A 9,708-nucleotide genomic window follows, 5' to 3' on the forward strand; every position below is an offset into this window, starting at 1 on the left:
CTGATTGGCGCAGTGATTCCAATTAGTGTCTTCACCTGTGCACTTCCCTATATCACCTCACTTCCCCTGCACTTCCCTGCCGGATCTTGTTGCCATTGTGCCAGTGAAAGCGTTCCTTGTGTGTTCCTAGCCTGTGTTCCAGACCTCCTGCCGTTGCCCCTGACTACGATCCTTGCTGCCTGCCCCGACCTTCTGCTACGTCCGACCTTGCTTCTGTCTACTCCCTTGTACCGCGCCTATCTTCAGCAGCCAGAGAGGTTGAGCCGTTGCTAGTGGATACGACCTGGTCACTACCGCCGCAGCAAGACCATCCCGCTTTGCGGCGGGCTCTGGTGAAAACCAGTAGTGGCTTAGAACCGATCCACTAGCACGGTCCACGCCAATCCCTCTCTGGCACAGAGGATCCACTACCTGCCAGCCGGCATCGTGACACTCATCTCTTTCCTTCATGTGCACAAAATGCCTATTAGTGTGCAAGTAAGAATGCATACAAATCAGCATATTTGCCAGCTTTTTCGAGGGCCCAGTTGGTTCTGCCTCCATCCCAAACCACCATGGTTTGTCATTATTGTCAGTTGGCACTGTCATGTTTTCTGCATTTATAAGGTAAAACTAAAAAAAATTCTACTTGGCAGAATACTGCATAGGTACACCAAATGACTATGTCCCTCCTCTATACATGTCACCTTCTCTTTTTCGTCTCTGCCACTCCTTTTTGCATGATCTTCTGATATCTTATTATAGGCTCTTTGCTTCCCCTCAGCATATCCACCATGATGCCTTACAATATTATCGCCATGCCTTCCACCACCAGTCCTGATAGTGCTATGCTGGGCCAATGCTTCCACCTCCACCACCTCTGCAATACACTTCAAAGGCTGACTGTTTTTACACAGCTCCTCCAGTTGGCTAATGCTATGTTTTTGCTTAGCACTTTTGTTGCTGATGCTGCTCCTACTACTACCACCAGGCACCTGGCTGCTGCTGCTTCCTGTATTGTACTTGGGAAAATGGGTGGTGCAAACAGTGCTGGTTCTCCGTTTTTGTCCTTCAACAGACATATTTTTAACTTAAGAAGATTTTGAGGTTATTACTGCTAGAAATGCAGTGTTTCCGCTAAAACCCAGAAAACACATGTAATGTGGTGTTAAAGGGCTAGTCGAATCTCTCCCACTACTAAAAATGTGTTTTTTGTTGTTAAACCCATCTAAAAATGCCCAATATTTGTTAAAATCAGAAAATATAGGTAAAGTGGTGTAACAGCTCTAATGAAGTTTCACCACTAGAAATTAGTTTTTTTGTTAAACCCAGCTAGAAATGCTCTATATTTGGTTAAACCTAGAAAATACAGGTGATGTAGTGTAACAGGCCCAGTGAACCCAGCTAGAAACACTCTAAATTTGGTTAAATACAAAATATACAGGTAAAACACAGGTCATTATGATAGCTTTCTATGGGATTCTTCTGCAGTCATATTGCTGTGCTTTGTAGTGCAGCAACTGGATACTAATGCAGGTCATTATTGTCCTTATTGTTGTAAGGTAAACTTTTGGCCATGTCTGAGGACTCTATATCAGGTTTTCATCAAGAATATCTTGGTACTTTGCTCCATTCAGCTTTCTCATTATCCTGATATTTGGTTCTTTTTAAATCCTGAGCTACTGTATTTACCATATGTGACACACATCAACTCTCTTTCTGGTGTATTGAGTTCAGTATGATGGAGAAAAAAATTGATTTTCTGTTGGATCATCTTCAACGTTCCTAAGCCTTGGAGAAGGTTATGGTTCGAGCAGTGAGGAACATCAGCCTGGAAGGGATTGGTCACTAGGGCATAGTAAGAGATTGGCTGTCCTATGGGCTTGAATCAGCATAACTCGCACTAATAACCTTAAAGGGGTACTCCGGTGGAAAACAATTTTTTTTTAAATCAACTGGTGCCAGAAAGTTTAACAGATTTGTAAATTACTTCTATAAAAAAAATCTTTAACCTTCCAGTACGTTTTAGCAGTTGTATGCTCCAGAGGAATTTCTTTACTTTTTTAATTACTTTTTTGTCTTGCCCACAGTGCTCTCTGCTGACACCTCTGTCCGTATCAGGAACTGTCAAGAGCAGCATAGGTTTGCAATGTGGATTTTCTCCTGCTCTGGATAGTTCCTAATATGGGCATCAGGTGTCAGCAGAGAGCACTGTGGACAAGACAAAAAAGAAATTCAAAAAGAAAATAATTTCCTCTTTAGCATACAGCTGCTAAAAAGTACTGAAGGATAAAGATTTTTTATTAGAAGTCATTTACAAATCTGTTTAACTTTCTGGCACCAGTTGATCTAAAAAAAAAAAAAAAGATTTTTCCACCGGAGTACCGCTTTAATATTCAAGTTAGTGTGTGTGATTCTGATATTAGATTCCCATTTATCAGCCAGTTCAACCCCAATCTGACATTACATGGACCCTCAAACAAAGTTGCATAGAGATAAGTCAGAATCTGTTTTGAATCTGTTTTGTTTTAAAGCTGGAGGTCCTCAGGCTGAGCCAACATGACCATGGGGATGCAAGACCGTGACGTCACAACTCTGCCCCGTGTGACGTCACACCCCGTCCCTCAATGCAAGTCTATGGGAGCGGGCGTGACAGCTGTCACGCCCACTCCCATAGACTTGCATTGAGGGGCGGGGTGTGACACCACACGGGGGCGGAGTCGTGACATCACTATCTTCTGTCCTCGTGGTTTAGATGGACTCAGCCTGAGGACCTCCAGCGGTTCCAGAAGCCGCTACAGGTGGGTGCTGCATGGTAGATCCCGGGGGTCCCCAGCAGCGGGACCCTGGCAATCTGACATCTTATCCCCTATCCTTTGGATAGGGGATAAGATGTCTAGGGGCGGAGTACTCCTTTAATCAAACATTCCAACTGTATGCAATTTAACTCAGAAATTCCTTTTTTCAATGCTATGCTAAATTGTATAGATGTAAAGTGTATATTCATTATGTTTAGGTTAGGTTTAGGTTCTTCTATATCCAATGTCAAGTCATAGCTCAAACCCAAAAAGAGCACAAGCACAGCAGGGTGCTCAGCTGTAAGTTAGCCTTTGTTTAGAATAAATAATAAAAGTAGCAAAGGAAAGGTCATTTGGTGTCACGTGATGATGAAAAAATGGTGAAGGTCAGTCATGAAATGGGAACAGAGGTACCAGAAATAGAATAATATGCCACAGAGGAGAACTATAATTAGCTGCTTTATGCAACTCAGCAAGAACAACATTCACAGTTTTTAATGAAGAAATAGTATTGAGCTGACCTTGATCTTCTGGCACAATAACTGAACATTTTATAATAAGTAATCTGTAGTAAGCCACTTACACCAATATGACAAAAATTATAGATAAAAAGGTTGAAAAATGAATGTTGGGTATTGTTCAAAGTATCAGGACTGGCAATTTATCTCAACAAAGAAAATCATGTCCTGTTCTTTCAATCTTTCAACAAAGCAATGAAAAAACATACATTTTCAACATTTATTAAACAATTATATAGTAACTTCAAACCTCCTTATACACATGAGCCTTCATGTGTTATCTACAGGGGGTTTGGAAGGGGTAAGCAGCATATACACAGCTCTGGTGCCAACTTATGCCTCTCAGAACAATAGGCTTATAAACTCAACCTGCCTGACCATTCTGGGAGTTGGGAGGACTCCATGCTGAAAGTGGCGGGTTCAGCCGAATTTAGCATTAGGTGTATAAGCACCTTTAGCCTCAGATCTGACTAAACAGATCTTAAAGGGGTACTCCACTGGCCAGCATTCAGAACATTTAGTTCCGAACGCTGTGTGCACGCTGCGGAGGTTGGCCATGCCCCCTCGTGACATTAGGCCATTCCCCTCAATGCAAGTCTATGGGAGAGCTATGGTGGCTGTCATGCCCCATCCCATAGACTTGCATTGAGGGGGTGTGGCCTGACATCACGAGGGACATGGCCAATCTCTGCAGCACACACACAGCATTCGGAACTAAATGTTCCGAACGCTGGGCAGTAGAGTACCCCTATAAGGCCATATTTTAATACAACATATAATATGTATGCCCAAATCTATGCAAGCATTTTACCCATTGCAAACAGGTGCATAAGATGAAATATACAGCCATGCAATTTCCATCATTAGTAGTAAAACCTGTTTGTTTTTATATTTTTTTTTGTTCATTTTTAATAAACTTTAATATGAGTTTTAATAAATTGAAACTGAGAATTGTATTTTGAACTTCATTGGTATTAGTGGAGGAGCAGCAATCATTGGAACCTTCATGTTGTGTTTTTAGTGTCAACAAGTCAGTTTGTAAAATTCCTGATATGCTAGATCTGTCTATTATAGAAGTTCTATTACTGGAAAGTAGTCAGCCAAGCCTCAAACTTATGTGTGTAATGAGTAAAATGAACCTTTCCTTTGCTGCACTACTCCCCATAGAGTTTCGACTGCTCCTGGAAGTCATATTAGTACAAAAATTCTGCATTGGGTCCTTAAAGAAATGGCTTTTAATGTTTAAAGAAGTTATCCAGCAATAGAAGAACAGAGCAATTTTTTTCCAAAAACAGCACCATACCTGTCTGGCAGGTTGTGTGGTATTACAACTTGCCACTATTCATTTCAATGCACTTGAAATGTGAAAAACAGCTATAATATTCCCCTGTGCTTGAGGCAGGCTTTGGTTTGACACAATGTTGTACATGGAAAAAACAGGGCCCAATGGAAAGCTCAAAATGTCAGCTGATTTTGCAGAAGGTCTGATGTTTATTTCCTAATGCTTTCTATTGCCCTTGGGTCAGGTCTCCATCCCTTTATTTGCTGACAACGCAGTTCCCTAGGGAGAGGAGCCCTAAACATTTTATACCAGTAGCAAAAGGAATAGGACCAATCAGGGTTACCCCCCCCCCCCCCCCACACCCACCACCTTCTTAGTGAATATAGCAGCATTATAATCTGTCTGTAAGGTACAAGACGCCCTTAGCTCAACCTTTAAAGATTTTCATTTGAACCCTTTCCCGACCTATGACGTACCGTTACGTCACTGGTCAGGTGAGGGGAATATGGCGTGGACCTGCGGGTCGAGTCTGCATCATAACAGGCAGATCCCTAATGCTATCAGCAGCTGACATCTGCCGGTAATGATGGACTCTAAGAGTGAACCCCCATTCGTCCAGACATAAGGAGACCTTGTGGATAACATTATAAAAGGTTACATGTAAAGGGCTAGTGAAGATGCCCTGAACTTAAATAGTAAGGGGATCAAGAATCAACAATATATTTCAATAGAAAAGCATTGAAAAATATACGTATTAAGTAGAACTCGAAGAACCGGAGTAGAAGACTTCTGGAGCAGGAACACTTGATCAGCTTCTCCTTGCAGACTTCTTGGAGGAACGTTGAGGAAGAGGTCTCGGTTCCTTAGTTGAAGAAGGGTCCCAATGGTAAGTAGTATAAAAAGCTTTTGGAGGTAATTGCAGCAGCTGGAGAAATTAGGGTAATTCGTTAGGAGATCTGAGGGTGACGGTGATGTCACCCTTTTGGACAATTAAGGAGATAGGAAACCCCCATCTGTACGGTATCCGTGAAGATTGTAGTTTGGAGAGGAGCGTTTTCAACATTGCTCTTTGACTCAGCGTCCATATTGAAGGATCAGGATATAACTGAATCTTTACATCCAAGTAAGAGATAGTATGTAATATGCGTGCCTTTCTCATGATATCTTCTTTTTTAGCGTAATAATGCAATCTGCAAATGACATCTCGTGGATGGCACAGATCTGGATTCTTGCCTCGGAGCGCCCTGCGTGCTTTGTCCATAGCTTTCAAAGGATTCAATGGATTACCCAGTATGCTGTTAAAAATGTTAGAAAGTACTTGCATTAAGTCCTGAGGAGTAACCACTTCAGAAAGATCTTGTATGCATAAATTATTCCTATGGTTCCTATTTTCAAGGCCATCCACATCTTCAAACAAGGAATATGCAGTGCGTCAAAAGGGATTAATGGTTGTAGAACAGTGGCCCCTTTGTTACTTATGTGAGGTCTCAGAAGGTGCCAGTGGTAGTGATGGAAGTTCCGACCCAGCAGGGGAGGGAGAAGGTGCTGCTATCATGTCTGGCAGTGCGAGCTCAGTGGAGACAGGCTGAGCCATCCCCACTGCTAGCGCAGGCTGTTTGCGTGGCACGAGAGGAATAGGCCCCAACTCGTTAACTGGTGCGGGCCGTGGGGAGCAGCTGAGCAGGAAGTAGAAGGTAATTGAGGGGGTTGTGGAAGCTGTCTCCCTAATACCTGTGCAGGCATTTAAGCGACGGTTCTTCCCCATTACTGTGCTTAGGTCTCCATGTTCCTCAGCCCGAGACGTACTTTTTATTTTTTTATAGTCCTATATCATAATGTCTTGCCTAGAGATTTTTTTTTTACCCTTTCTAGGCTCTCTTTCAATAGAGGGGGGAGCGGCCACAATGTGTTCGAGTACACTGTGCATGAGCACGGCGACTTGCACATCGCAGCGTGTCTGCTCGTAGCAGTGGATCGCTGCTAGGAGCAGGCGCAGCTTGAGACAAAATGTTGGGGTCCATTGTTGGCAGATCCGCAGCGTGAAATATGCTGCCGATCCATCCGTGTGAATGTAAACTTAATCTTTTTCAAGTTTAATGGTTGTCCATATGGAATGGCCCTTTTCACAGGAGCTGGGGGATAGCTTCCATAGTGAAGGAAAATATTAGAGGCTTTAGGCAGGGCCGGCCTTTGGGATGTCCGAGTGGTGTGGCAACACAGGGCACCATAGCAACAGGGGCGCCGGGCGGCCGACACAGCTCGCAGCCCCTGTCACATTCTGGACATCCCTGTGTCCCGAAAAATCTTTTCAGAACACAAGGATGTCCCGGCGACCTCTCTGCGGCGGCCCCCGCATTAACTTTTTAAACGCAGGGGCCGCCGGAAGGTAGCGCATGCAGGGACGTCACTTACGTCACGTGCATGTGCCCCAATGAGAAAAGAAGAGCGGAGCGGAGCATCGAGGAGGACGTGCGCATGGTAAGTCACCAGCAGCAAGTCATCTTCCGTGTTCCGACCTCCGCTTCCCGGTCCCGGGACCTACTGCTATGGCCCATAGGCCATAGCAGTAGGTCGTGACCCCGGTCCCCGGGGTCCCCGGACCAGAGGAGTGGTGGTCGGAACAATGAAGTGGGGCAGTAAACAGGCATACAGCCTCCAGCCATACACTATATGGCTGAAGGCTGTAAGTCTGTAGGGGAACTATACTGCACCTAATGTGTGGAGCGATACTGCACCTAATGTGGGGGAACTATACTGCACCTAATGTGGGGAGCTATACTGCACCTAATGTGGAGAACTATACTGCACCTAATGTGGGGGAACTATACTGCACCTAATGTGGGGGAACTATACTGTACCTAATGTGGGGGAACTATATTTGTTACGAAGATTTTTTCCTCTTTGTGTATGTTTATGGGGTAATAAGGGGGAATGTGGGGGAACTGTACTGCACCTAATGTGGGGGAACTGTACTGCACCTAATGTGGGGGAACTGTACTGCCAACCTAATGTGGGGGAACTGTACTGCCAACCTAATGTGGGGGAACTGTACTGCCATCCTAATGTGGGGGAACTGTACAGCACACCTAATGTGGGGGAACTATACTGCACCTAATGTGGGGAGCTATACTGCACCTAATGTGGAGAACTATACTGCACCTAATGTGGGGGAACTATACTGCACCTAATGTGGGGGAACTATACTGTACCTAATGTGGGGGAACTATATTTGTTACGAAGATTTTTTCCTCTTTGTGTATGTTTATGGGGCAATAAGGGGGAATGTGGGGGAACTGTACTGCACCTAATGAGGGGGAACTGTACTGCCAACCTAATGTGGGGAACTGTACTGCCAACCTAATGTGGGGGAACTGTATTGCCAACCTAATGTGGTGAACTTTACTGCCAAACTAATGTGTGGGGACTTATACTGCCAACCTTAGTCTGATTAAGGGGGACTGGTGAAGGGGGGAAGGCCTGATTGAGGGGTGAAGGGGGAGATGATCTGATTATGAGTGACAGGGGACTGAGTAATAAGAACATGGGACTGGTGAAGGGGAAGGGGTCTGAGTCTGCTTAAGGGGGACTAATGAAAATATTTGTTGCATAGATTTCTTCCTCTTTGTGTATGTTTATGGGGTAATAAGGGGTGGGGGGCGCCACAAGGTTAGCTCGCACAGGGTGCCTGAACACCTAAGGCCGGCCCTGGCTGTAGGTTTCTTATAGCTTTTTGTTATGACACCATCCTTTGTCTTCTCCAGTTCTGCATCGATGAACTCTATCCGTGACGGACTGTATTTTGATGTTAAAATCATATTCATGTTATTGTTGTCATTCATTCATCAACATATCTTGGAAATATTTTGATGATTTTTGGGAAGGGATTTTTTTCACTAAAAATCATCTCTTGTTCCAGGGCAGTGAGAAATATATTAGCAAAGGTACATTCTATGGGTGTCCTCATAGCGGTACCAGTGCACTGGTTGTACCATTCTGACCCAAATTTAAAGCAGTTATTATGTCATATAAAGTTGAGACCTTCACAAATTTTTTGACTGTTTCAATGCCAGATTGCTGTGGTATTCTGGTGTATAAACTTTCCACATCGATGGTCACAAAACAGGTATCTTCTTCCAAGGAATGACTAATAATTAGATGCAGAAATAAATCTGTGTCCTTCAAATAGTATGGGAGAATATTCAATCCAGGTACTGTGACAATGGTTCTGTGACTGAACCATCTCTATGGGTCTAACTGGGGGAGCTGAAGTACATTTATGCATTTTGGGTAAAAAGTACCACCTTGGGGGTCTAGGGTTTCCTGGTAGAAGTTTCTTCACTCTCCCTTTGGATAGCAGTCTTGACTCCACACATCATTGTAGGAATGTCTGTAATTAATTTTTATTTTTTTTGCATTGGGATCACTTTTTAATACTTAGTATACATCAGAATTCATCAGTTGTCTTTCAGCTTCAGAGACGTAGTATGACAAGGCCATCACAACTACGTTGTTCCCTTTGTATGCCCTCTAAGGCCTCTTTTACATGTATGCATCATCTCTCCAGCACTGCAGAAAATGCACCGGAGGGAAAATGAGGCAAATACTATCCTACTCATTTGATTGGGACAGTTCACAATCATCCGGTGTTTTAGTTTGGATGCTGGATGATTGGACTCGCTGGATCAGCACAGAAAGGGGAACACATCTTGTTGCATTCCCCCGTCCGGCGATTACAAGCAATGGATGCCGGATTATGCACTTCTGGCATCAGCTATGGCAATTTTCATCCAATTTCACCATAGCAGGACGCCACATATGAAACTCTAGCCTTAATGATTAAGTCTTTTCTAGAGTACAGACAATTCTTTGTGAGGTTTTCGGGGGCTGTCGGGTACACTAGTGCTTTTATATCTTTTTACACCATTTTATAAAAAAACATCCAAACTGCTGCCCGGTACAATAGGTGGTGAGAAGGTGGATTTTACACCTGTGAAGTCTGCTTGTGAGGTAATGACTTCCACTTTGTTCTGTCCTGTCGAAACATCTTCATCAGGTCCAGATAATTCTAATTCTGCTGATGTAATTATACTTTCTACATTGTCACTTGATAGAGATGTGCCTGCAAAGAAAC

Source organism: Hyla sarda, chromosome 2 (genome assembly GCF_029499605.1).
Source record: "Hyla sarda isolate aHylSar1 chromosome 2, aHylSar1.hap1, whole genome shotgun sequence".
In the NCBI taxonomy this organism is placed as follows: domain Eukaryota; kingdom Metazoa; phylum Chordata; class Amphibia; order Anura; family Hylidae; genus Hyla; species Hyla sarda.